The sequence below is a fragment of the Phyllostomus hastatus genome, unplaced genomic scaffold (genome assembly GCF_019186645.2).
Source record: "Phyllostomus hastatus isolate PE091 unplaced genomic scaffold, TTU_PhHast_1.1 phas_contig_477, whole genome shotgun sequence".
Taxonomy (NCBI): domain Eukaryota; kingdom Metazoa; phylum Chordata; class Mammalia; order Chiroptera; family Phyllostomidae; genus Phyllostomus; species Phyllostomus hastatus.
Window position 1 is genome coordinate 1201858 of NW_025333889.1, and position 24168 is coordinate 1226025.

Here is a 24168-nt window from a genome sequence, read left to right on the forward strand (position 1 = left end):
CCCAGCTGCAAACCTGGAGTCCAGAGTGCTTGGAACTGGAGCCAGGACTGGAGATGGGGAGCTGGGGTCGGGGGTTGGGGGACTGGGGGTGGTTATGTGGTCTACCCAACAGACATGGGGATGGCAGCTGGTGAAGGGCTACAGTGTACCCAGGGCCTCTTTGGGCTTAAGGTGGACATTTATGAGAATATGTGTATCAATTTACCCCAAGGGAGAGGATCTTATTCTAACAGGTCTCATTTCTGAAACCAATGGAAGTATTTAGCTCTAGGGCCAGGAGGTAGGTTCCTGAGGGCCAATTTTCTTCCATTTTAATTAGAACAAAGGTGTTTGCCACATCTTTTGGATAATTCTATCTGAAAGTGACTTTTTAAATGTATGTTACAAAGCATTGATTATTTTTTTACCTTTTGAAAATAAATACTGCAATCACATCAAGGAGGGACACTCAGGCCGTGTGTCCACCATGGAGCCTGGCTGGGTCTCACACCTCACCTTAAACATTTCGGTACTGGACATCTGGCAGATGCAGCTCTGCCAACAGCCCAGGCTCTTCCCCCCGACCCCAGGAGGAACCTGCCCTGAAAGCGATGTGTGGACTTCTGGTCCATGTTTTTTCATTTTTGCCACATAACTTTATAAAACTAAATCTTAGTGTTTCTGACATGTATATATTTATAGTACATGGTGTCTGTCACACAATAAATAATATGTTGCTTCTTGCCATCTGATCCCTGATGAGTGCTCTTGAGATCCGTCCACACAGACGCTCACCCCTCTAGGTTAGTCCCTGCCATGTGCCGTGTCACTGCTGACCACAGGTCCACAGCCCGGCCCTCCTGATAGATGATCCAGCCACTGCGGTGCTGCTGTTCAAATTGCACTGAACCAGCACCCCCCCACCCCACCCCACCCCACCCCCTCCGCCCTTGTCTCCTGGTGCTCATCTGTGTCTCTGAGAGTCAGTTCTGTTAGCAGTGGCTCCCCCAGTGGCTGCGCCAGTTCCCACTTGCACCAGCCCTGACTGGAGAAGGAGCTCCGTGTCCCAGAGCAGGGAGGCACTGGTAACCATACTTCTACTTGCAGCGACGTGGGAATATGCACTGTTTCGGTTTGAGTATTTGCTGCTTACGGTGTATCAGTGCTCAGTTGCTGCATAGCAAGTGACCCCAACAGCTGGCAGTTTGAAGGACAAGCTGCTGTGGGTGAGGGCCGGGGCGGTTCAGCAATGACAACAGCTTAAGTCGTCTCAGGTTCCATCAGGCTCAGCGGCTCAACGGGAGGGACGCCCTTTGGGCTCACACTTTCTGGTGTGCAGCCGCCTCCCCTCACCCCCTCTCCACACGTGCTGTCCTCAGGTGGCCCGATGGCCCGGCAGATGCCACCCCTAGAGCCAGTGATGCAGGGACACCTGAGGGACAGCCCCTGAGAGACAGAGCCACGGTCCCTTCATACCTGAACTGGGGAGGGATGTGGGTCACTCCCAAGAAGTCCTGCCACTTCTGTAACTTAGAAGCCAGACAGTCCATCACACCTGGAGGAGGAAGTTGCCGACAGCACCAGCACCAGGGGGCAGAGACCCTTGGTGGCTGACACGGAAGCTGCTGGCCTCTGTCTTCAGCTCACCTCACTCACCTCACCTCACCTCATCTCACCTCAACTCACCTCACTCACCTCACCTCACTCACCTCACTCACCTCACCTCACCTCACCCCTCACCTCACTCACCTCACCTCACCTCACTCACCTCACTCACCTCACCTCACCTCACCTCACCTCACTCACCTCACCTCACCTCACCTCACTCACCTCACCTCACCTCACTCACCTCACCTCACCTCACCTTACTCACCTCACCTCACCTCACCTCACTCACCTCAACTCACCTCACCTCACTCACCTCACCTCACTCACCTCACTCACCTCACCTCACCTCACTTCACTCACCTCACCTCACTCACCTCACTCACCTCAACTCACTCACCTCAACTCACCTCACCTCACCTCACTCACCTCACTCACCTCACCTCACCTCACCTCACCTCAGCTCACTGGAAAGAAAACACTGGAGCATCCATGCGGCCTGATGTCAGCTCCTGCTCTGGAGCCCCAGTAACCGCGGCTGCTGGGCCCGGGGAGACGCACGGGTCAAGGGCGTAGAAGGCAAAGGTCGTGAGTTAGTGCTCCCATTTCAACCACCTGATCTTCAGCTAAGGCGCTGAGGAGAAGAGTCTTTTCTGCAGATGGGGCTGGGGCCCTCGGCTCTGCACGGGGGGAGGGTGGGTTCAGCCCCTCACCTCACCCTGCCCCGCCCACCGACATGGACTCTAGTGGGTCGCGGGCCTGATTTAAAACACTTAGGAGAAACCCCAGGAGGAGACTTGGGGGCGTCTGACGGGCAAAGCGACCTTAGATGTGACACTAAAGGTGGGTCCATGAGAGGAAAAACGGGTACGTTGCCCTTCAAGGTTAAAGACGCTGGCACGCCAGGAACCATTAAGAAAATGAGGAGACAAGCCGGACCGAGAAACAAGGCCTGTGCCTGGTAGAGAGCGTGCACCCAGGACACGCAAAGAACTGCTACAACTTGACGAGAAGGCCGACAACCCAACTGAAAATGGGTCAGAGACGCAAACAGATAATCACCACGGAAGATGCACAGGTGACGAATACGCATGGGAAAGGGTCACAGGGGTCAACGCACTCCACCGTCACGTCCACCCGGCACGGCTGTCCCCAGAGAGATGGCCCCTCGGGTGGCCAGGGACCGGAGCCCTGGCTCCTCCCTTGCTGCCGGGGCCAACGGGGCAGCCGTGGTGGGAACAGCCGGCCGCCCTCCCGAGGGAGCCCGCGGCCGCTCTCCCGGGCAGGTGCCTGCAGCCGTCTGAGCGACGGGCCCTGGAAATGCATGTGTTGAAGTCGAAACTTCCGGGCGATGGCACTGGGGCGCGGTGGGACCTGAGGGCAGAGCCCTCGTGAGTGGGGCCGGTGGCCTAGTAAAGGGGCCCCCCCCCGTGTGATGACACGGCAATATGGCCGTCTAGAGCCAGGCGGACGACCTCCCCAGACCCCAAGCTTCTGGACCGTGATCTTGGACTTCCAGCCTGCAGAGCTGTTGTGTCTAAGCCCCCCACCCCCCAGTCTGCAAGAATGCTCAAAACGGCATTGTTCCCCAAAGACCCAAGCAACCCAGTGTCTGCCAACGGACGTGTTATCGGACACGTGGGGACAGGTGCGTCCCCACGACACGGCGGTGTGCGGGGACAGGGAGGACGGCGGGCTGCCTGCTGCCCCAGCTTCGGTGAGCGTCGCCCTCAGTGGAAGAAGTCCTGTGCGGGAGGCTGTGCTGTGAGGACCCCATTCGCACGAAACACGGAGAAGGCGGGCGTCCCCCGCCCGGGGCCAGACAGGGGGCCGGGAGGAGGGCCCGAGGACCGGACAAAGCTGCCGCTTGAGGTTTCCCAGGCCCTGTCACGGCGATCGCCGAGCGAACACTTAAACGGGTTCATTAGCAGACCCAGCCTTGTCTTCCAGGTGACGTGGGACCCCGTTTTCCTGATACAAATCCTCCTGGGCACCGGGAGGGGACAGAAGTCGGCCTGCACAGGTGGGACGTGCCTGGGCAGCTGGAAGGGCCTGGGTCTCCAGCCCCAGCAGGACCTCATCCATCCATCACCCCTGCGACCTTCCAGGGTGATGGGGGCCCCAGACCACCGCCACGCCCAGCCTGGCGCTCTGCTGGGGAGCTGAGGGGCTGCGGTGAAACGCCGCTGCCAGCTCCGGGTGGACAGGGTGCTTCTGCACGGGGGGGCGGGGGCAGCAGGGGCGGCACAGCCTCTCTCTGCAGCCTCGCTCGCCCGAGGGCATTGCGTCCTCGCAGCTGCCAAGGCCAGTGTCTCTCTCTGGCCTTCCCCTCTCAGCCAGCCCACTGGGAGCCCTGCCCCCCCTCCATGCATGGCCGCTGTCCCCAGGCCGCGGCTGTCAGCCCGGCCCCGTCGCAGACACGGCCAGCCGCTCTCAGGCCGCATCACAGACGCTCCAGGCGCTGGTCAAACACCCGTCCGCCCTGCCACACCCACAGGCGGGTGTCACCGCCCCCGTCCCATCTGCTCTGGGCTCCGTGCTGGGGTTCCTCCTCGGGGAGCGGGGTGCTGGCAGAGTTCACTGACAACGCCGTTTTCCTTGAGAACAGTGACCGCCAGCCGACACCGACAGAGCTTATTCATTCCTTAAATCGGTGCCTCTCCCTGCAGAGCGGCGCCCCCACCGCCAGCACGCCGGTCCCCAAGCCCTGAGGTCTGCGCTCCGACCTCCCGGGACTGTGTGACAGAGACCGCAGCCCTCAGCTCTGTTCTCTGGGGCCTGGGGACAGTCACCTGGCGGGGCGGGGGTGGGGGGCAGCCACACGCCCGCAGAGCCCCGGGGCTGGAGCTGTGGGCTGGGTTCGGGGGTTCTGGTGCCGGCGCTTGCTTGGGCCGCTCCGGGGGTTACTGCTCAACCCAGCGGCCCGGACACGCCGCCTGCTTGGGCCGTGGGCTGGTGGCCCTGGAGTGCACCGACCCCGACCTCAGGGTGCGCTGCCTCTTGGACCGGGCCAGGTCACACCGGTCAGCGCGGATGCACGTTGCCCTGAGTGCACGTCGCTTCCGGTGGCTGATGGCCTCCGGGGCCAGACGCTCAGGGGAGCCCTCGTGCACCGACTGGGAGCCTGCACGTCCCCAGGGCTGGACGACGGGGGGATTCGTTGCGTCTGCCCCGTGTGAGCTGGCGTCTCCTCTTCCTGTCACCGTCCAGTCCCCATTTGCTCCAGGCCACTCAGCCGGCCGAGCGGGCGTCAGGGCTGTACTGGGTGTTGGGCTTGAGTGTGGCCGGCGCGAGCCCGCTGAGCATCAGGACTCGCTGCACAGTGCCGCTCAGGGGCCGTGGCAGTGGGGATGGGAGGGCGCTGACGGAGTGGGGGAGCGCCCTGGCCGCGCCCACGCTGTCCTGAGAGCACGCCAGGACACGCGGCCGGCTCAGCTGGAGGCCGCGGGGCCCAGCTCTCCACACAGCTTTGACCGGCCTCTCCCCACAAATCTCGGGCCAGAGGGCACCCGACCTCTGGCCTGGGGCCCCACGGCATCCGTCTGTCCTGTCGCAAAGCCCTGAAGACGCGTGATTTCGGTCACAACCAGGTCCGACTCACTGGAAATCCTGGCCCTGTCTGCACGGGTGCTGGGGGGACAGAGACAGACGGTGGCCCGGCAGGGCGGGACCTGGAGGCTTCCAGCCTGCACGCTGCCCCCGGGACTTCCCCAGGGGACTGTGGGCCGGGGTGGCTCTGGGGCCCTTGGGGAGACCGGTGGGGACACTGGGCCGCAGCAGGCCACCTGCAGGCACACTCCTGGTTTTTATGGCCTTCCCCAGGCTCGCCAGAGCAGGAGGCGCCCCGGGGCCTGACCCCTGCCCGGCCCGGGGCCTGCAGAGGGGCGCGCGGCCGCAGCTGCAGCCACCCACGGAGGGGCCGTATCCAAATGTCTAAACGCTGGGGGAGGCGCGCGGGGTGGAGCACAGCCCTAAAATACTCCTGCCCTAAAACAGATTTTATCTGGAAAGGAAAACAGATGGAGGTGGGGAGGTGTTCTGCTCTTTGACAAAAAGCACAGGAAGCGGCAGAAAGTTGCGCCGCCGCCCTGCCCCCACCCTCTGCGGGAGCCCAGAAGCCCCCAGACCCCTCTCGGTGGAGAATCAGCTGTTCAGGGCGGGGTGGGGGCCGCGGGGCTGGTGTCCCAGGGGGAGCTGCCGAGCCGGAGCCCCCCCACCCCCGCCCCGCCCCGCCCCAGTGTCTTCCCAGCTGCGGCCAGGCAATGTCCGGGAGGGGGGCCGCAGCGGGGGGCTCCGCCTGGCCCCAGCCGCCCCCGGAGGGGGCCCTCAGTGGGGAGTGCGCCGTTGGTGGGAGGAGGGGGTCCTGGCTGGGCGGCCCCCTGGCAGCCGCTCACTCGGGCCCTGCGAGCCTCCTCCCCGGGGCCTGGGGCGGGCGGGTCCCGGGTTCCGCTGCCGGGGACGCCGCGCGAGACCGAGGAGGAGCCGGCAGGCCTTTTGGAGCTCGGAGTGCGGTGGGAGATGATGATTCTGGAAGGGGGGGCGGGGCTTCCCGGCGGTGCTCTTCAGCGGGCGCAGATTCTCGTCCGGGGAAAGCACCACAGGGCTCCCAGGCCGTGTGAGGATGAGTATCATCTGGGAAAAGCCTTGACTCAGCAAAACTCCTCTGAACCCCACTTGTCAGCACGCGGCTCACCACGGTGCTGAGGGAGAGGAACCGCCGGCCTTCTCGAGAGACGGCTCCACTTCTTGGGGGCGGACTCGCCGCGCGTGTCCGGGTGAGCGTGAGTGTCGGCCGGAACGCGGGTGTTGAGATGAGGTTCCGCGACAAGTAACTGACACGGACAGGTGTGCTCTCCCGGTCTGTGCCAACACCCAGGGCACACGTCTCCCCACACAGCGTGCGTGCACAGTCCTGGTCACAGGTGCGTCTGCCCGCCCGTCGACCCGGTGTCTCGGGAAGATCCAGGAGCTCCGTGGGGGGCCTCGGCGAGCTCTGGCGACGGGCCGAGCGACAACGGACCCCAAACACCGCCCGGAGAAGCAGGTGCCCGGGCACACACAACCGAGCCTTGCCGTTCAACACGACGTGCGCCTGTCTCGGGTCCCGGGACCCCCAGGTGGCCCAGGCAGCGGACGCTCCGCTGGCCCCCCGGGGAAGGTGAAGCAGAAGCCGGGGACCCCCAAACACGGGTGGGGGACTCCGGTGATCCTCCAGGCCGGTCCCGTCCGCTCCTGCCTCTGGTCTCTCGGGGTCCTGTGAGGCGGGCGTGGGGTGGTTTCCAGCCCAGTCACGGGCTGGCTCTCACTTGCATTGCTGTCTGCCATCTCCATGGGTTCGGGGAGGGGGGGCGTGGAAAGGCACGGTGGTCTCAACGGGACGTCCCCGTCTCCGCCCCCGGGGACCCCTCCCCTCCTGAGTGCCCACTCCCTGGGGCCTGTGGGGACGCAGCGCTCGGCTCCTAAGGAAGCCAGCCTCCTGCCTCTGGAGGGGTCCGTCCTCGGGGCAGGGGTGAGGCCCCTCACCGCCCGGGAAGGGAGACAAGAGGCTGGGCGGCGTGGCACCTGGGACCGTCCTCAAGGGAACCAGTAAGGACCTGGACCGCGAGCCGCCCCCGGGGGCGTTTACTGGCCCCTGGCTCCTCGGAGTAAGCGAGTGGGAGCGGGTTAAACACCCACCGAAGGCCGGTTCACACTGAAGTCACAGCCAGCGGCCTCCAAACCCACAGGTGTGCGGGCCTCGTCGCCACGGCGCTAACCCCTGCCCGGGGCCGGATGAGCCGGTGCCAGGGTTCTCATCGCCCCTTATTAATTGTGCTTCCTAAGCACCTATGACTTGTTAATAAGGAAAATGAATACTAGTGAACACGCAACCACCAGGGTTCGGACGAGGCCCCAGCGGAGCTAGGGCCTGGCGCCGGACGAAGTTCACGGGCAAAGTCCAACCGGGCCGCCCCCAGGTGGCTCTCGGATTTGACCTCTGAGGACTTTCCTTGGAGGAGGATTCCCACTGGGCACGGCCGCCCGGACCCCGGCGCGTACCGGGGCGGTGCCCGGGGAGCCTGCCTCCAGCCCCAGGGGCCGCCAGGTGCGGCCGGGACAGAGCGCACAGGGCAGCCACCGTGGAGGGGGGCAGGTGGACGCGGGCTCGGGTGGTCCCTGGCAGAGACCCCGACGCCCCAGGGTCGGGGTCGCGCGTGCCGGCCCGTCCGTCTTCGTGCCCAGGGTTTCGTCTGGGCTGGCGCGGGGGGGCTTCAGAAATGTCTGCTGAGGGACTCACGGGCGGGCCCCCACCCCTCCCCTGCCCCCCACACGCGCGCCGGCCTGGGTGTGCCGGCCCCAGGGAACGGGACTCGGCCGCAGGGCGTGCAGGGGACGTGGTCCTGAGACCCTGTCCCCCGAGGGCCTGCCTGTCCCCAGGGACACCCCGGACCCCGCCGGGCAGGAGGCTGGGAACGCTCAGCGCAGAGTGGGAACGGGAGGCATCTGACCCCACCTTGAACTTTCCTGGCGAGGAAGCGAAGTCCGTGAGGACACGCGGGGAGTCTGGGCTTCTTCACGCTCTGCGGGGGGCCGTCCCGGGAGCCATAAATCAGCGCGGGGAGGGGGCGGGGGCGGGAAGGGGGGGAATGGGGCCCAGGGGGGCTTTGACCCGAAAAGGTTTGCTTTCTGGGAGTGAGGGCGCGCTGAAAAGTGCGTGCACGCGTGTGCCTGCGCCTGCGTGTGAAGGCCTGCGTGCACACATGTCGCTGTGTGCCTGCGTGTGGAGGTCTGTGCGTATACATGTGCCTGTGTGTGCCTGCGTGTGAAGGCCTGCGTGCACACATGTGCCTGTGTGTGCCTGCGTGTGAGGGCCTGCATGAAGGCCGGTGTGCACATACGTGCCTGTGTGTGCCTGCGTGTGGAGGTCTGTGCGTATACATGTGCCTGTGTGTGCCTGCGTGTGAAGGCCTGCGTGCACACATGTGCCTGTGTGTGCCTGCGTGTGAGGGCCTGCATGAAGGCCGGTGTGCACATACGTGCCTGTGTGTGCCTGCGTGTGGAGGTCTGTGCGTATACATGTGCCTGTGTGTGCCTGCGTGTGGAGGTCTGTGCGTATACATGTGCCTGTGTGTGCCTGCGTGTGGAGGTCTGCGCGTATACATGTGCCTGTGTGTGCCTGCGTGTGAAGGCCTGCATGTGAAGGCCGGTGTGCACATACGTGCCTGTGTGCGTGTGCGTGTGAGGGTGTGACATCTCCTGCCAGGGAAGCACGTTTCCCTGGAGCCCCTGGAGCCGCAGGAGCAGAGACAGGTCCCCAGAGGCTGCTCGTCTCTCCGGGGCAAGGGCGCTCTTTCCCGTCCTCCCCACCCACAGGACGGGCCCCCGAGCGCCCCCACACCCCCCCGGGGCCTTTGGAGGTGGATTGCCCACAGAGAGGGGTCCGTGTGCCCCTCCCCCCAGGAGAACAGCTCTTGCCCAGCAACAGAGGCCTTGGCGCGCACCCCACGCTGTCCTCGCTGTCCCCTCAGCCGCCACATGTGTCCCCACCCTGCTCGCCCCTCCCCCGGCCCTGCCGGGGCAGGAACCCTGGCGCTGAGGGCACGGCAGCGGGTGGGGGCTGGGCCCACCCTCTCTTTGGGGCTTTTTTCTCTCTGCGGTGGGACTGGGGGCCCTCAGAAGAAGGCAGGGCCCAGGGCACGGACTCGGAGACCCCCCCCAGAGGTGCTCGGACCCCCTTCTCTGCATGGTGTGGGGGCAGGGGCGGGTCTGGGTTTGCCTAGTCCCCGGCTTCCCTGGGAGAGGGCCTCGTGGCAACCCCGGCAACCAGGGAGCTAAAGCGCCTGCTCAGCGTCTGCCCCCAGGTGCAGGCGCTGCGGGGCGGGCGCAGGGGCCATTTGGAAGCAGCGGGCCCGCCCTTCCCTCGTGGGAGGCGGAGCTGGCCTGGGAGGCGTGCCCCCCACCCCCGCACGGGGGTGCTTCACAGATGTGACTGGCCTTCCCTTCCGTGAGTGTTTGCAGGGTCAGAGCTGGGGAGTGTCAGACGTGGAGGCCTGGGCCCAGCGGTGACCTCACCGCCAGGCGGTCCCAGCCCTCTGCAGAGATAAGCGGCTGAGAGCCGATTGGGCGGGAACCTCGCAGGATGGCGAGGAAGTGGGAGGAGGTGGCTGGGGGGGGCAGGACGCCTCCCAGGGCCAGGCCTCATGTTCAAGCACATCGTGGGGCTGGGCCCCCGTTGCTGGGGCATTAGAGCCGGGCCCTGACTCAGCCGCCCGGGGGGCGGATGTGATGCGATGGGATGGAGTGGGGGCGGGGCCGGGCCCAAGGGGCTGCCGGGGTCCCGCCACACTTCTGACCTCCTGGGGAAACTGGACCCGGTTGCCACCGGGACCAGCCGCCGTCCCTGGAGAGAGGCTGGGAGTGGCCGTGGACATGCAGACCACAGTGTCTGCTCACAGCGTGTCCCCGCGCCCATTTCCCCCTGTCACCAGGGAGGAGGCACGGGCTCCATGGGGCAGCGAGCAGCCCCGCCGACGTCCCGCCGTGGCCGCGGGTTCCCCCTGCCCCAGCGGGGGGCCCACCCCTTAGACAGGAGCCTCGGCCAGCTGGACAGTCAAGGAGCACAAGGGGCTGCCCCTGGGGGCTTCCCGGCAGACCCTCGCGGGTCCGAGGAGCGTGGACTGACGGCCCAGGCCGGCGGGGGGTGGGGGGGCCGTGGCCTTGCTCTGTCGCCGGTGTGGGGTTCGTCCACAGGGAGGGAGCAGGGCCATCGAAGCCGGTCAGGGTCCTCTGGTGACAAGTGGGCACCCGACTCCCCCAGGAAGCCCCCCTGAGCGGCGCTGGAGGCCGTGGTCCTGGGACCCGCCCCGAAGGGCAAGTTCCGCGGCACCTTGGACTGCAGGGTCCCGGCCGCTGGTCTCCTCCGGTGAGAGGCGCAACCGTGCGCTCCTGCTGCGGCGGAGCACGGACCTGAAAGTTCCAGAAGGACTTGGGAGTGAGTTTGCCTCAGATCCGCACACGTGAGCAAAGCTCCGTCTCCCCCCGGACAGCGGTCGGGGGCGGGGGGCCCACGCCTGGGCCCGACCCCCGTGGGGGTTTCCGTCTGGTTCCCGTGGACCCGGCGGCCCGTCCCGAGGACGGGGTGGGGGGGCGCCGCTGGCACGGCCACACCGCCGTCCGCACCGCACGGCCGGCCCTTCCTGCTGCTGGCTCGCTCTTTCCGGTTCCCCGCTCTGTGAGCCTTTCGTGGAAGCTTTGCGACGCTCTGCATTCCCCATCACTTTTTAAAAGCCACTTTAAAAACAGCCAAACACGCGTCTGCTCCTGAGGGGTGAGAGGAGGCACCGGGGAGTCACCTGCAGCCCCCGCTTCACCCCCGATTTCAGCGGAAAAGGGACCGGGGTTTGGAGTTCCTCGCACGAGTCACAGGCCGGCAGCACAGTCATCCTGGCCAGAGGGCGGGGGTCTCTCTCCTTCAGGACCCCCCGAATCCCAGAGCGGGGGGTGCTTGGCTGAGCCCGGGGAAGCGGCTGGAGGGAGACAAGCCCGCAGTGGCCGGGGTGGGCGGCTCGCCCTCGAGGACGTGGGGAACGGGAGGCCCCAGAGCCCTGGGCGCGGCACAGCCCTCCCGCCGCCGCTGGGAGAGGCAGGTGGCCTGGTGCAGGGGGTGGAGCTTCTGCCCCAGCCCCGTCCACCCCCAGGGCGGCCTGCTGGTGCTCTGCCCAGGAGTGGCGCTGGCTGGTCACTCTCTTTGCTTTGGCCGAGGGCGGCTATGACATCGGGCCCGGATCTGCGGGCAGGCGCCCCCAGGCCTCCCCAGCGGGGCGCAGGGACCCTGAGGTCTCCCGCCACCGGCCGGCTCAGCCGCACACACCCCGTCCAGGGCCCCGACTAGCAGCCTGAGGGAGCCCCTGGCACAGGGGGTGGCCCGGGGTCTGCCTCGGGCTCCTGCTGGACAGACACGTGGCTGCTGCCAGGATGCCCCGGCCGTGGGTCCCGAGCCTGGGTCACCGTTGCCACGGCACGGCCTGCCCAGCCTCCCTGGCCCCTGGGGGCAGCCCGCTCTTCCCCCGGGACCCACTGTCCACTGTGGGCTTCGCCCGTTCCCTCCGCCAAGAACCACCGTCTGTCCTCAAAAGGCCAGAGGTCAGGCTCAGCCCACGGCCACTGTGTCCTCGAGGCTCATGGGGCACCCCCCCCTCGAGCCTCTGCTGGCTCCGCCGCACCGCCCGCTCTGGCCGACTTTGACTCGGGGCTCAGGGTGAGCTGGTCCGGACTCCCAGACCCTCAGAGGGGGGCGGGGTGGGGCGGGGGCGGGGGCGGGGCTTCGGGAGGGCGCTGGGTGGGCAGGGTCCCGGGGCAGACCTGACTTCAGGCTGGTCCCTGAAAGCCACCTGACGGTTGACCTTGACTGGAGGAAAGAGCCGGACTTCCGGGGAGGGGGAAGAAACGGCAGGACGCTCGCTGGGCAGGTGAGGCGCGTTACTCCAGGTGCCCGGGGCTGGTGAGCGCCCGCCCCCGAGGGCGCTGCCCGGGGAGGGCATGGGGCTTCTCTCGGCCTGTGCCCTGCTCACCTCAGAGCAGTGTCTCCTGTGTGTCCCTCCTTCCTCCAGTCCCGGGAGAGGCCAGCTCGGTTGAGCTCCTGCCTCGGGGATGCTGCCCAGGTGAGGAGCCAACGCCGCGTGAGCCAAAGGCTCTTTCTGTCTTTCGTAAAAACCTAAATCCGCTTCATAAACCCTGCACCCCCGGGGCGGGCCTGGGAGGAGCGGAGACAGGGGTGGAGGGGGGGTCCCGGAGGGCCCAGGGCCGGAGCGGGCCCAGCGGCCGGGGACGGGAAGAAAGGACCACCAGGGCCCCGGGCGGGGGTGACCGGGGCACAGGGCTGTCGTCTTGGGGAGGATCCCCGAGGGCCCGGGGTGGCGGCTGCCGCAGCGGGGAGGGGCCCCAGGGCAGCAGGCGTGAGCGTCTGGTTCCGGTAGATCCTGGGGAGGGAGGGGGCGCGTTTTTCTGCCGGCCCGTAGGGTGGGGCTCAAAGTTGGTTTAAGGTGATTTAAGACAACAAAGAAAGGAACCTTCCGGATTTCTGGCCGCCGTGGCCTTGTGAATTAGTGCGGCTTCTTCCCGCCCCCAGACGGAGAGCGCCCAGTCGGTAAAACGTAGTTTAAACGTCACAGCCACGCTGCACAACAGGACTGAAACGGGACGCAGAGCGGCGTGTGTGTGTGTCTGGGGGGGGTACTCGGGGGGGTGCGGTGCTCCGGGTTGGGGGCTGACCGAGGTGGTGACCAGCGGTGACCGAGAGAGCCCCGCCTGGGACCTGGGGGTTGGGGGGGAGCAGACAGGGGCCGGCTCTCTGCTCAGATGTCCCCCCGCCCCCCCACGCCCTAAAGTCCGGGTGGGTGCTTCCGCAGCGGTGCAGACCCAGGCCGGTGCGGGGAGCAGCCCCCTCTCCAAGACCCGGTGCGCACCACCTGCCCGTGACCGTGCCTGCGGTGGGCCCCCTCCTCCTCGGGGCGGGAGTGGAGCCGGGGCTGTGGAACGGTACACGGCGGGCCGGGAGGTCGGGTGGGAAGGCAGACCCGCTAGGCAGACAGGATCGGGGGTGGGGGGGAGAGAGGGAGAGAGAGAGAGAGAGAGAGAGAGAGAGAGACCTCCCCCCACCCAGGGTGGGTCGGGACGTCCAAGCGCACAGACCTGCCAGGACAGCCGGCAGCACAACAGCAACAACGAGCAAAACGGGGTCCCCAGGTGACACCCACAGACCTTCCTTCTCCGATGGAAAGACGAGAGTGTCAGCGCAGCAGCCTCCCGAGGGCAGCGGCCACCGGACCAGGGATCACCCGAAGCGTCCCTGGAAAATCTCCCGACGACAGCTCCTGATGCGCCCAGCGTGAGAGCTGACTGCTGACCCCTGGGGGGGTCACAAATCAGGGAGGGGGGGTGGGGGACCACGTCAGGACGCGGGCCGGGGGAGGCTGTCCTGCTGGGCCCGGCCTGGCTTGGGAGGGGAGGCCCCGGGGCGTATCCTGAGCTGCAGACAGTCCGGGGGCCTGTTCCCCGTGGGAGCTGGTTTCCTCTTCCAGCTCCCGCGTCCCTGGCATGAACCCTGGGGAAGCCAGTCACGGGGCGTCTCTGTCCCTGAGAGGGTGGGGGGGACACGGCCACGACAGCAGGCCCCCTGCGTTCACCACGTCGCATCTTCTCCTCGGGATGGTGGTGTCTTCCCGCCGGCCCAGCCGGTCCTCGCCGCCCGCGGCCAAGTTCACTGCCGCCCGCTCTGGCGGTCCAGCGCTGCTTTTGTGACTCTCCCCTGGGTGCTCCCCTGCCCGATCTGCGTGCATCCAGTCGGGGCCGGTCCCCTCGTGCAGGGGGGCCGCCTCCCCGACAGACCGCCCTCCACCTTTGCCGAGGCAGCGGCATTGTGCCCGGGGCCCTGCCCCCCAGGGGCCTGGCCGGGTTGGCCCTCGGAGCGGACGCCAGGCCCCGAGCCCGTGGAAGGCAGCCTGGGCTCAGGGGCACGCCCCGCCGCCCTGTCCGCCCCTCCTTCCTTCCTCCTCTCTTCCTCCTCTTGGGTTTTGTTTTCATTTCAACTTTTTATTTTGGAAAAAAAAAAAAACATCAAACCTGTAGGAAATACAAACCTGTATAGGTTCATCAGTATTCTCCACTGTTAATGCTTGGACACACTCCCTCCGTGTACACACGTGTGTGTGTAAACTTATTATTGTTATTGTTATTATTTGCCGAAACGTTTCAGAGTCAGCGGGGGCCTCCGGGGGGCGGGCCGCGCTCTGACCTGCGCGGCGCGGCGCCGGCCCGGCCACAGGCTGAAGGTGTCCTGGTGATGTCCTCAGCGCCTCGCCCCCCCGTCCGGAGGTACACGGTGCTACTGTCTTCTTCGCCCTCCTTCGCCCTTCAGAGTATTTTTTATTGTGGTAACATACACATGACATAACATTTACCATCTTTTCTTTTCAATATATTTTATCGATTATGCTATTACAGTTGTCCCATTTCCCCCCCTTATTCCCCTCCGCCCTGCACACCCCCTCCCACCCACATTCGCCCCCTCTAGTTCATGTCCCTGGGTCGTACATATAAGTTCTTTGGCTTCTCCATTGCCCATGCTATTCTTAGCTTCCCGCCCCATCTATTTCCTGCCTACCGTCTGTGCTTCTTATTCCCTGCCTTTTCCCCTGTTCTTCCCCCTCCGCCTCCCCGCTGATACCCCTCCATGTGACCTCCATTTCTGTGTTTCTGTTCCTGTTCTAGTTCTTTGCTTAGTTTTTTTTTGTTTGTTTTAGGTTCCATTGTTGATAGTTGTGAGTTTGTTTTCATTTTACTGTTCATAGTTTTGATCTTCTTTTCCTCAAATAGGTACCTTTAACATTTCATAGAATAAGGGCTTGGTGATGATGAACTCCTTGAACTTGACCTTATCTGGGAAGCACTTTATCTGCCCTTCCATTCTAAATGAGAGCTTTGCTGGATAGAGCAATCTTGGATGTAGGTCCTTGCCTTTCATGACTTCAGATACTTCTTTCCAGCCCCTTCTTGCCTGTAAAGTTTCTTTTGAGCAATCAGCTGCCAGTCTGATGGGAACTCCTTTGTAGGTAACTCTCTCCTTTTCTCTTGCTGCTTTTAAGATTCTCTCCTTATCTTTAATCTTGGCTGATGTAATTATGAGGTGCCTTGGTATATGCTTCCTTGACTCCAACTTCTTTGGGTCTCTCTGAGCTTCCTGGACTTCCTGGAAGCCTGTTTCCTTTGACAGATTGGGGAAGTTCTTCATTATGTTTTCAAATAAGTTTTCAATTTCTTGCTCTTCCTCTTCTCCTTCTGGCACCCCTGTGATTCAGATGTTGGAACATTTCAAGTTGCCCCAGAGGTTCCTAAGCCTCTCCTCATTTTTTTTAATTCTTCATTCTGTTCTGACTGAATGTTTATTTCTTCCTTCTGGTCCGCACCATTGATGTGAGTCCTGGTTTCCTTCCCATCACTGTTGGTTCCCTGCACATTTTCCTTTATTTCACTTTGCCTAGCCTTCACTTTTTCCTCTATTTTTCACCCATACTCAACCAATTCTGTGAGCATCCTGGTTACCAGTGTTGTGAACTGTGCATCTGATAGGTTGGCTGTCTCTTCATTGCTCAGTTGTATTTTTCCTGGAGCTTTGATCTGTTCTTTCACTGGGGCTTTTTTGTTGTTGTTGTTGTTGTTGTTGTTGTTGGTCTCAGCTCACCTGTTATGTAGCAAGGGGCAGAGCCCCAGGTGTTCACCAGGGCAGGGCCACCCACGCTGTATGCTGTGGCGCTGTCTGTCGGGGAGGGGTCCGACAGGGAACCACGCCACTTGCTCCGCTGTCTGCCGGCTTTCAGTCACTTCCCCCGCCACCCACAAGCAAAGTGGGCCCTTCTCGTCCTGATCCCTGGGTGGGTGGTCTGTGTACGTTCTAGGACCCTGTGGGTCTCTCCGAGGAACTCCCCTGTGAGGCTGGGAGTCTCTCCTGCTGCCGCCTCAACCCCCCAGGTGTTTCCCATCAGTGGTTTGAGGCTTTATTTCCCCGCGCTGGGACCCTGGGTTGCTCAGTCTGTCCCGTTCCCCAGTGGTTCCTCCCGGTTTGTCTGCCGCAAATGTGGGTCTGCCCGCTCCTCCAGCTGCCGCCTCGCCCGCCCCGGTCCTCCAGCTGCTGGCTCGCCGTGTGTCCTCTCCGCCCGGCTGCCCGTCTCCACCCCTCCCACCGGTCCAGATGACTTTTCTTCTTTACCTCCTTGGCTGTCAGACTTCCATACAGTTCAATTTTCTGGGAGTTCTGGTTGTTTTTCATTTTTAAATTTGTTGTTGTCCTTCTTTTGGTTGTGCGAGGAGGCACCCTGTGCCTACCTATGTAACAGGGTGCAGCCGAGAGGGGAGCCTCCAATAGGGATCTGTAATAAGATCCAGAAGAGCCTGGAGACAACTGGCTCCACACCACAGGGCCACACCTGCCCAGAATCCGGCAGCTGTAGCCAATTGTGAGAGGAGCTGGAAATGGGGCTTCAGAGGAAGATTGGCTCTGGGATTTAAACCGAGACACAGCAGCCATTTGAGGGGGGAGAACCACACAGCTCTAGCAGAGTGAAGACTCTCGCGGCCCTGAGAGGGAGAACCACGTGGCCTAGACAGAGTGGGGACTCCCGCAGCTTTAGGAGATACGGTACTCTGGACTGGGCAAAGGGGGAAGGAAGGAAGGACTGTGTCTGTTTGTGGGTGCTTTAAGGGACTTTAGGAGTTTTGGTGAAGACATTAGGTCCCTACTTTAAGTCTGTACAGCATTAAATAAACGTTTCCTTTCCTTTTCATAAATCTCTGGCATTGAGAGACGTCTCTCCTCTGGCGGCGGACATAACGGACCTGGGGGCTTCTTTATATGGTCCCAGGCCCCCCCTTGTTTGTTCTGTAACACCCCTCCCCATCCGTTGCAGGCCTGTGCTGGCTCCTCCCCCCGCCAACCCGGCCCCCCTCCTGGATCAGACCCTTCTTCATGGCGGCCACCTGGGCCCCTACTGCACCTGGGCCAAGCACGGGCACCCCCCGCCCCACGCCCCTCCCCCCTGTGCCGGAGCGCCCGCTGTTCCCTCTGGGGGTCCCTCTTCCCCAGCAGGGGTGCCCGAGCCTTCGGCGTCTCTGGGCCGCCCTGGAAGGAGAGCCGTCTGCGGGGTGGGCACTGCACATGCTGCCAACCTGGGGTCGCCTTCGGCTCCAGCTGTGCAGGCCCCCCCCACCGCGCCCCCAATTCCCAGGGCAAGAGAGCCGCGGGCCGGTTCCAGGGGCTGTGCTTCTGGAGAGACCGTATCTTTAACGCCGACTCAAAACCCCCCTAATCCTACGGAAACTCGCAGAAGCTCCGTCCAAGGCCCTCCTTCCCCCCAAATCCTGGCGCCTGTCAGCAAAGAGTTTGCAAAAGCAGACAGGCCACAAGGCACGTGCCCTTGGCCTCGGAGCACCGCAGGCACCGGGCGCGGCCCACCTGGCCGGGCCCCCGGCCCCCCACGGGCGCAGCTCAGGCCGGGCTCCCGGAGGGCGGCGGCGCACGGGTCCGAGGGCGGCGGAGCTGCTGAGCCCGCAGGGTGAGCCCACGTGCGCGCCGGCGTCCGGAGCCGCTGGGGCTCCCTCCGCCACCCCGCCGGCCCGCGTCAGCCAGCCGGGCGCGCGGGCAGAAGTGCTGGCCTGGCTGTTTGGCGCTGGCTCCTCTCGCGGCTCGGACCGCGTGCCTGAGCGTGTTCGCGCCGAGGTTCCACAGGCCGGGCCGACCAGACCGTTCGTCCAAAGCTGGGCGTCCTCGTGAGGCCGGAACAGACGCCGGCGTGGGGGCTGCCTGCCACCCCCGAACCCCGTGAGCAGAGACAGGGACTGGATCTTCCCGGGCGCTGTGTTCAGGCTGCTGGCTGGCGACCTGAGAAGAGGGCGGGTTCGTACCCTCACAGACTGTCCTAAGTTCCATCTCAAAATGGCCCTTTTTATAAGAACAAAGCGTAGGTAAGGGCTTTGGAACTCAGGGAAACGTTCATTGGATTAAGACGCTGCAGTGTTCTCGCCCGGGCGGTGGCGTCTCGCTGCGGAGCAGGCGGCTCGGAGCCCATCTCCGCGGCTTGCGGCGCCCGCGGGCACACGGGCGGCACTGCTCGCGGGCTCCCGGAGTCCCGGCGGGTCCCGCCTCAGCTGCCGGAACTGCGCTCGTACAGGCGTGGGTTACGGAGCCTATCAGCTACCACCTAAACGGAAGTTCTCCAACTCTCAGCCCCACCAAACAGCACGTGAACAGCGCCTGGACCGCACGAGTGTTACAGAACAGACGGGGGTGTGTGTGAATGATAAACTGTCACCCCAAGAATCCCCCTTTCCTCCAGGGGTTCCCCCCAGAACTAGGTTTGCTTTGCCTGTCGCCAGGGATCGACTTTCCTCAGTGCCAGAGATTGGTGAAAAGGAAAGGAATTATTTACTCAAAAGCTATACAAACTTAAGAGTAGTGACTTAATGTCTTCATTAAAATACTGAAGTTCTTTGGAACACCCACAGACGCACACAGTCCTTCCTTCTCCCCTTGCCCAGTCCGGGGCACCGTGTCTCAGGAAAGGAAGTAGAAGTCTGTGATTCAGGCTCCCGGCACCATCAGCTGTGTCACCACCACGGTCCCCAGTTAATCCAGAGCCACGTGGCACCTTCTCGTGGCCCGCCAGCGAGAGCCTTTCACCCCTTTTCTTCCAGGCAAAGTCTCTCCTGCTGCCTAACCCACGTGGCAAAAGGGAGCACCCCCAAGCTGTGTGCTCCCTAACTCTGGCCCAGGCCGCAGGGTCCCCCCTTGCATGGCCTCCACGCCTGGGTTTAAATCCCCGCGCCAATCCTCCTCTGCAGCCCCTCTTCCGGCTCCGCCCACAATCAGTCACACCTGCCAGCATTCCCGCATTCGTCCAGCTTTCCCGGGCTGCCGCAGTGAGTGCACACAGCTGTGGCCCGTGGCGTGGGGCCAATCAGCTCCAAGCTCTCACGCAGGCGCTGTAGCCAGGGGGAGTTGCCTCCCAGTTACACAACCTGGGTGGGAGTCACTCCCATGCCCCTGGCTCAGAGCGTGGCCACAGTTGTTTCACATATGCGTGAAGCCAGTTAAAGGCTGCAGATGTGTTAAACGACCATGCCAGCGGTCAGCTGCAAAGCTGTGCCTGTGCAAAACAGCTCTCAGTGGCCCTGCTCCACGTGCCCCATCCCCCAGCTCAGCCTGGTGGGAAGGGGTGAGGACATCCTATATGTATTATTCTCTACTATTTCCTGAACACCCTGAATTCTGGACCCCATTACAAGTCCCTCTTTGGGGCCCCCTCTCTTGGCTGCACCCTGTTACAAGATCAGCATGTGAGCAGCGTGTGAAGGGGAAGGGAAAGCACATGATCAGAATGTGAAAGGCATGTGAATCATACATGGACGACACACGAATGGGGCATGGGCTGCACATGATCAGCGGGCAAATGGCACATGATCAGTGCGTGTTCAGCACGTGATCAGGAGGTGATCGGCACGTGATCAGGAGGTGAATGGCACGTGATCAGTGCGTAGACGACACGTGATCAGTAGGTGAACGGCACGTGACCAGCGTGTGAATGGCACGTGATCAGCGCATGAGTGACACGTGATCAGCGCGTGACCGGCACGTGATCAGTGTGTGAATGGCACGTGATCAGCGCGTGACCAGTGTGTGGATGGCACGTGATCAGCGCGCGCCCGGCACGTGACCAGTGTGTGAATGGTACGTGATCAGCGCGCGAGTGACACGTGATCAGTGCGTGAGTGGCACGTGATCAGCGGGTGACCGGCACGTGGTCAGTGCGTGATCAGCGGGTGGACCGCACGTGATCAGTGGGTGACTGGCGCATGATCAGTGTGTGAATGGCATGTGATCAGTGCATGATTGGCACATGATCAGCGGGTGAACGGCACCTGATCGGTGCATGAACAGCATGTGAATGGGGTGTGGGCGGCACGTGTGTTACCAAGCAGACCCGGGAGGGTAAACCACATACTATTACCGAAAGGACCCCCTTTTTCTCCAGGGGGTTCCCTCCACACCTGGTTCGCTTTGCCTGCCGCCAGGGAGAGACATCTCTCGATGCCAGAGATTGGTGAAAAGGAAAGGAATTATTTATTTAAAAGTTATACAGACTGAGAGTAATGACTTCATGTCTTCCTGAAGAGTCTGAGACCCACTTCAGCTGGTCTCCTCCGAGCCCCTGTGTCCGGAACCCCACGTAGCCCGGGCACGGCTGCTCCCCAAGGTCTGAGGGCAGCCCCCGCCTCGCCCACAGCGCCCCTCAGCCCCTGCTCTCAGCGGAGCCGGTCCTGAAGCACCTGCACGAGGCCACACACTGTGGGAGAGACTCATTAACCACCTCCGTCAAACCGTGGCTCACGGGTCCCGGGATTTCTAGAGCCGTAAGAGAAGTCATTGCTAGGTGTGTTGTGTGCTGGAAGAACCACCCCGAGACAGGTCCCCATCAAAGGACAGAAGGAAAGCAATGCCAAGGACAGTGCCCCTCGAGGACTGGCAAATGGAATTCACTCCGGTGCCAAGGGTCTGAGAGTGGGAATAAAATATTTGAGGGTCCTTGCTGACACCTTTTTTTCAGGATGGACAGAAGCTCGTCCCGCTAGAATGGAGGAATCCTGGGAGGCAGCGGAAGCTTCATGGAAGGAAACAGCCCGTCGCTTCGGCCTCCCTGGCAGCATCCAGAGTGGTGGCCGACCTGCCTCAGCCTCAGGAGCCACACGGGCCGCCAGTCGGCTTGAGGAACCACGCGGAGACTCCCCAGGGCACGGCGACCTCAGGCTTCCGGGAGGCAGAGGAGAGGAACCGCACCTCGGAGAAACCCACGGCCACGCGGCATCGAGAACTCGTCTCCATCGGCATCAAGCTGGGCCTGTCGCCCCGCTCAGGACAGGGCTGGCTCCTCGATGGGGGGTTCAGCTGAGTCCCCCTGAAATCGTTCGTGTATGGGCGGAATTGGGGTGAGAGACATGTATATAGATTTAAAAAAAAACTGAAGGTAAAGAAAACGTACAACATTGAAGTCAGACCTTAGCTGTGATGAGTGGCCTTGCCTGTATTAGAGACTCCCCCCCCTCACGCACACACACACAGGTTTGCTGCACCCCTTCCTTGGAGTCTGCAGACAAGGTGCTCCTCGAGATGTGGTGACAGCATCTCCAGAAAGCCAGCCAGGGGGAAAGTGGACTGACCCCGGGGACACACTCCTCACCACCCCCACCGCGGTGAAACTGGTGGAAATAAAACCTCAGGCTTGTCGCACAAGGATAAAGAAAGCACCGGAGGAAGCTCTGAAAGTCACCCTTAGAAAACAATGACTTGCGTTCTTTTTTTAAAAAAATATATTTTATTGGTTATCCTATTACAGTTGTCCCATTTCCCCCCTCACTCCCTCCACCCTGCCCACCCCCCCCACCCACATTCCCCCAGTTTAGTTCATGTCCATGTGTCATAAGTTCTTTAGCTTCCGCATTTCCCATACTATTCTTGCCCTCCCCCTGTCTATTTTTTATCTACCATCTATGCTACTTATTCTCTGTACCTTTCCCCCCTCTCTCCTCCTCCCACCCCCCTGCTGCTAACCCTCCATGTGATCTCCATTTCTGTGGGTGTGTTCCTGTGCTAGTTGACTGCTGAGTTTCTTTTGTTTTTTTTTTTTTTGTTTTAGGTGTGGTTGTTCATAATTATGAGTTTGCTGTCATTTTACTATACATGTTTTTTACCTTCTTTTCCTTAGATAAGTCCCTTTAACATTTCATAGAATAAGGGCTTAGTGATGATGAACTCCTTGAACTTGACCTTATCTGGGGAGCGCTTTATCAGCCCTTCCATTCTAAATGAAAGCTTTGCTGGATAGAGTAATCTTGGATGTAGATCCTTGCCTTCCATGACTTGGAATACTTCTTTCCAGCCCCTTCTTGCCTGCAAGGTCTCTTTTGAGAAATCAGTTGACAGTCTTGTAAGAACTCCTTTGTAGATAATATCTTCTTTTCTCTTGCTGCTTCTAGAATTCTCTCCTTATCTTTAATCTTGGCTGATGTAATTATGATGTGTCTTGGTGTGTGCTTCCTTGAGTCCAACTTCTTTGGGACTCTCTGAGCTTCCTGGACTTCCTGGAAGTCTATTTCCTTCACCAGATTGGGGAAGTTTTCCTTCAGAATGTTTTCAAACAAGTTTTCAATTTCTTGCTCTTCTTCTTCTCCTTCTGGCACCCTTATGAATTGGATGTTGGAACGTTTAAAGATGTCCTGGAGGTTCCTAAGCCTCTCCTCATTGTTTTGGATTCTTGTTTCTTCATTCTGTTCTGGTTGAATGTTTGTTCTTCCTTCTGGTCCACACCATTGATGTGAGTCCTGGTTTCCTTCCCATCACTGTTGGTTCCCTGCACATTTTCCTTTATTTCACTTTGCTTAGCCTTCACTTTTTCCTCTATTTTTCACCCATACTCAACCATTTCTGTGAGCATCCTGGTTACCAGTGTTGTGAACTGTGCATCTGATAGGTTGGCTGTCTCTTCATTGCTCTGTTGTATTTTTCCTGGAGCTTTGATCTGTTCTTTCACTGGGGCTTTTTTGTTGTTGTTGGTCTCAGCTCACCTGTTACGTAGCAAGGGGCAGAGCTCCAGGTGTTCACCAGGGCAGGGCCACCCACGCTGTATGCTGTGGCGCTGTCTGTGGGGGAGGGGTCCGACAGGGAACCACACCACTTGCTCCGCTCCCTGCGGGCTTTCAGTCACTTCCCCCGCCACTCACAAGCAAAGTGGGCCCTTCTCGTCCTGATCCCTGGGTGGGTGGTCTGTGTACGTTCTAGGACCCTGTGGGTCTCTCCGAGGAACTCCCCTGTGAGGCTGGGAGTCTCTCCTGCTGCCGCCTCAACCCCCCAGGTGTTTCCCATCAGTGGTTTGAGGCTTTATTTCCCCGCGCTGGGACCCTGGGTTGCTCAGTCTGTCCCGTTCCCCAGTGGTTCCTCCCGGTTTGTCTGCCGCAAATGTGGGTCTGCCCGCTCCTCCAGCTGCCGCCTCGCCCGCCCCGGTCCTCCAGCTGCCGGCTCGCCGTGTGTCCTCTCCGCCCGGCTGCCCATCTCCACCCCTCCCACCGGTCCAGATGACTTTTCTTCTTTACCTCCTTGGCTGTCAGACTTCCATACAGTTCGATTTTCTGGGAGTTCTGGTTGTTTTTCATTTTTAAATTTGTTGTTGTCCTTCTTTTGGTTGTGCGAGGAGGCACCCTGTGCCTACCTACACCTCCGTCTTGGCCGTCTAAATTTACCATCTTAACCATTTTCACTGAGCAGTTGAGTGGCCCCAGGTTCGCCCCCGCCCCACCCCCGTTGCAGCCGTCCAGCTCCAGGACTCTTGCCACCGTCCCAAACTGCCAGTCCGTCCCCATTTGACGGTGGCTCCCCGCCCCCGCTCGGCGGCCCCTGGTGAGCGGCTGTGCCTTCCGTCTCTGAGGACTCCGGCCGCCCCGGGAGCCGGGCGCGGGTGGGTCCCCCCCCGCCCCCGTGTCTGCTCTGCCGTGACTGGCGCACTTCACCCGCCCCTCAGGTCCCCGAGGCTCACCCACGCTGCAGCCTGTGAGAGAATTTCCCTCCTTTTAAGGCTGAATAACATTCCCTGCACAGGCCACATTTTGTTTGTCGCTTCTTGGGTTGTTTCCACCTCTGGGTGCTGTCCACGATCACGCCGCCATGGGCGTGTCCTTCGTCTTTTCTGACGTGAACATTTTTGAAAAGTACAAGCCACTGGTTCTGTGGAATGTCCTTCTGTCTTGGTTGTCCGCCGGCTTCCTTTGGGTTTGACCCATGCGTGCATGTTTGGCCAGGAGACGGCAGGACGGTGACACTCCTCAGACCAGGCCGACCCTGGGGTTCTTCCTGGCCTCGCACGGTCCCACACTCGTTTCTGCCCTTCCCCCCCACATCGGTACAACCACTCACTTCCACAACTGCGGATGCACACTCAGTAGTTCCAGCCCCAAATGTTTAAGGTTTATACCCAGCAAAACTGTCTTCCTCTCCGGACCGAGGTCACC